Source organism: Sphaerodactylus townsendi, linkage group LG08 (genome assembly GCF_021028975.2).
Source record: "Sphaerodactylus townsendi isolate TG3544 linkage group LG08, MPM_Stown_v2.3, whole genome shotgun sequence".
Classification (NCBI taxonomy): Eukaryota; Metazoa; Chordata; class Lepidosauria; order Squamata; family Sphaerodactylidae; genus Sphaerodactylus; species Sphaerodactylus townsendi.
In genome coordinates, this window is record NC_059432.1 from 114,706,839 (window position 1) to 114,710,882 (window position 4,044).

General features: G+C 50.0%; 1 long non-coding RNA gene across 1 annotated transcript; it reads right to left on the bottom strand.

Moving 5' to 3' along the window:
* Window positions 1-220: 220 nt before the first annotated feature.
* On the bottom strand, window positions 221-1,016 carry LOC125438082. Its single transcript, XR_007245289.1, has 2 exons — window positions 732-1,016; window positions 221-570 (listed from the first exon to the last, which is right to left on the bottom strand). It is a non-coding gene; the product is annotated as an uncharacterized LOC125438082 (long non-coding RNA).
* Window positions 1,017-4,044: the final 3,028 nt, after the last annotated feature.

Below are 4,044 nucleotides of genomic sequence, written 5' to 3' on the forward strand. Positions count from 1 at the left end.
AGGACTGGCGCAGCAGCTGCGTCCTTGCCACAGCCCCACCCAGGAATGCCCCGCCCCAGGAATGCCCGGCCACGCCCCCATCGTGCCCTGCCCAGCCCCATTGGCACTACACCACAGTTTTAATCCCACCACCATGTGAACCTGTTACTAATATTTTTGGATCCCACCACTGCCCGCCACCCAAATGGCCTGAAATGCAAGAAAAGAGAACCACAGGGTGTTTTAAAGCTTTATCATTTATTTCAAATCACCCAGGCTTGGAGTTTATAAGTTCATGTGCACTAGATGTCGACTGATAACATACAGGCAATTTAAAATAAAGTACATGATATTCTGAAGTTATATCTTAGAAAACTATGGAATGTATTTACAGACATACAAATACAGGAAAGAACCTTTTTTTAAACCAAAAAAAAATCCTTTAGCTATACCATTAATTACACGTTTACAGCCTGCAGAAACAACTGGAGTGAATTCTTCCACGCTCCAGGCATTCTGCCAAGTGCTGGCCGGGGGGAAAAGACGGACGCGTGAATCAGAGGGCGCCGAATTAGGCCAGTAGTAGAGTATCTCTCCACTCCAGATAGTTATGGATTTATCAGTTTTCCGCCAGCATCACAATTGGCCATGCCAGCACGGCTGATGGGAATTGTAGCCATACATGCTGATGGGAATTGTAGTCCATAACATCTGGAGTGCCAAAGGTTCGCCACCACTGACGTAGGCTGTACAGAAGAGGCCTGGTGATTTTTGAAACTTAGCAATTGGCTTGGGAAATGCACTGCCTCTACCAGCAACCGTTGCAGGACACAGTAGCCTGTTTAACAGGTCCTTACTGAACCACCGGAGAAAGGTGCCCTCAGGAACAGTCTCATCCAAATGCCCTTTGGCTCTTTTCATGAGACTGTTTAAGAATCGTATCCTGCCCTTTGACTACCGCAACGGTAGAGCGAATCAGCTGTTCATGCTGCCAGAAGGAACAGGGAGGAGCTGTATCGTCGAAGGCTTTCGTGAAGGCCGGACCGGGTCCAGTCGTGGTGAATAGGCTCGCGTGGGTTGGAGTTATGTGGATCTTGTTCCTAACGTTTAGATGCCAGCCACAGATGCAGGTGAAAAGTTAGGAACAAGATCTATCGGACCACGGCCACGCAGCCCGGAAAACCCACAACAACCAGGAAAGATCTACTTTTCTCTGCCAAGGACACGTAGAGGCTGTGATTGTGAGCATGTAAGGCAAGCATCAAAACCGCCTATGGCAGCAACGAGAGCCGTGTGGACTTTTCCTATGACTTCGGGATTGGGAATCGAGTGGAACTGGATTGCCTGAGTTGAGGTAAATAAAGCGATGAGCTACCGGTTCAGGGGCCAAGCGGACACACCGGAAGGGCCGAGCTTGCCGAAGGAGGGGGAGCTGCAGAAATGATTGAGCATTAAAAGTCTTTTCGCAACTTTGTCTCCTACGGCCGATTTGTTCCCATGCGGAACAAAATGTGCGCCACACACAATAATACCCAGCAATAACACACAAAATAATGGAAGGAGATAGCTTGTTCTGGCCCCCTTTAACAGGCACAATCTTTTATGCTCACACCAATCGGTCTTCCATGCTGCAGGAGGAAATGAGGACTGAGTGAAGCCGGGAGGTACCTTAAGCAATGTCAGTTTTGAGCTGAAAACTGCCCGGGGGAATACTGCTGATTCTCAGAATATCCAGAGTTGACTGACTTTCTCTGGGGATGGGGGAAACAGTTTATGATAAAACCTGGCGCAAGCTAATTGGCCCCAAATGTAGTAACTCGCCCCCCCCCCCCCCCCCCCAATACAACCAGAAGGAGGGGGCAAGCAGCTACCGCTAGTTTGCAGTTCACGCACAGAATTCTATACAATTTTCTTTAAAAACTTTTCAGTAAATACAAGAACAACTGCACATAAATATAAACACACACACAAAAAATCCCCCAAGCCGTTTAATCTCATAACAGAAAAACTCGAGTGGGTGGGTTTTGGTATAGTACATTAAAAGGAGTGGCTAGTTGAAAACATCCAGATTTCTTTCTTGTTTTTGTGTCTTGTACGGAAATGTGAAAACAAAGCGTCAAACTGAAACGGTCACAAAATGAAGCACTTATTCCCCCCCCCCAGCCCCCCTTCTAAACTTTTGCTCCAAGCCCGCTGAACTGATTCAGTGCCGGTCAGGGCAAGAGCGGCTGCTATTTGGACTGTGTGCGTTTCAATTGAACTGCGTGCCTGAGCTGCGTGGCGGAAGAGCCTCCACCACAGTCTTCCCAGCTTGGCCAACCTGGCACTGCCACTGTCTCCCTTCAGTTGTGGTTGCAATGGGGTTATAAGATGTGATAACAAACTGCCTGTTCATTGGTGACGGGGAGAATGCCCCAAACAGTAACGTTTGGGGTGGAGTGGGCAGGGAAGGCAACTAAGCTTTCCGAGTCATTGCAGATTCTGTTCCCGTGCCCGCTGACCAGCCCTTGATTAAATAAATAAGACCCAGAGATGTGCAGTGAACAGATTACTGCGAGTTGCTGAAAGGGAGACAATGGGAGCGAGATGCTGGACATCCATGAAACTCGACATCCTGAGTCAACAGGAGGTCGCGAGGAAGCCGTGACAGCCCTTCAGAAAGCTATGGAGAACTTGCTTTCCTTGCCCAAGGCACAGAAGGGGAAAGACTGCGGGGCACCACCTTTTGGCATAAACAGGGAGATGGCCTTCAATCCCTCCACTGCATTTACTGGGATCCTTCAAGAGCCGCTTCTGGTCTGCATACCCCACACGAAGCATGCAACGCACAGCACTGCCCAAGGAGTGCTTTCAAACACGCTGAACGATGCCCTTTCAATGCCCTTCTGCAACTGTTTGCAAGTGGATTTTGCCGTTTCGTGTAGTGAAACCCAGATGCAAAGTGAACTGCAGGCGCATTGCTCAGCGTGTGTGAAAGTGCCCGCTGTCTGGTAGCAGAGCCGACATTTGCAGACCCAGATGCGGCCGCGGATAAATAGAACCTATCATCATTGCATGCTACTATTTTTCTGAAAAAAATATTCTTCACGTTTCCTCAAGAGAACGTTGTCAGTGCAAAAAGGAAGCAGTCTGCATTGACGTGTGAGGGGGTGGGGCACCTTCCCGCGAGGGTTCTCAAAATAAAACCTGGGCTTAAAGCGGAGGGGGGTTTTAAAAGCTTCCCACCCGGCTCTCAGCAAACCAAGGAGGGTTGGGACAAAACAAAAGCATGCGCTGATTCCCCGGGGCTGCAAGAGGAGGAAGAATGTGGCAAATCCTGGGATTCTGTTCCTAGACTTCCTAGTTCAAGTAACTCCGTCTATTTTAGCTCACAACATGTATTCTTACCACTCGCATGATGTGCTCACAGAATCTGCTTCCTCGCTGTTTTGCTAACCAGCAGGCACCTACATGTAAGAAAAACCTGAGTGCTCTAGCTCCCTCCACAAGGGCCCGCAAGTCTTTAATAGTCAAGAGTGGATCGGCCGTGCCTTCTCTGCACACTCCTGAATTCAACACGAAGGCAGTCATTTTGAGGACTGGCCAAAGACATCTGGGCACTGCAGCTGGGAAGCAGGGCCCCTTCACGGCTCTGCCAACAATCTTTTGGGGTTGAACACGACTTCGCGGGCACCCTGGAAAGCACCACTCCCTTAACCAACCATAGGGGACAGCTTGCAGAACCAGCCCAGAGCGGGCTATCCATCTGGACCACAGCGGGAAGGAAAGCCCAACTGCCCGTCCTCACAGCTCTCCGTCACAGAAGCGTCTGGACAGGTATGAGGACTGTTTCTGTACATGTCTAAAATAATGCCCATTAAACCTGCCCTTCTCCCCCGCCCTCTCTCGCAACAGCAACACCTGGCCGGAAAGAAAGAGCGGTTGCCCCAGTTTCTGGCTTCCAGAGCAGGGGTGGGAGAGGGGTGGGCACACGCAGGACACTGCAGGCGGGTCCGTCCGCCTCATTCGGCGCTTTCAGCCATGATTCATCTTACCTTTCCGAAAAAGCGCCGGAATCGTTGGTGC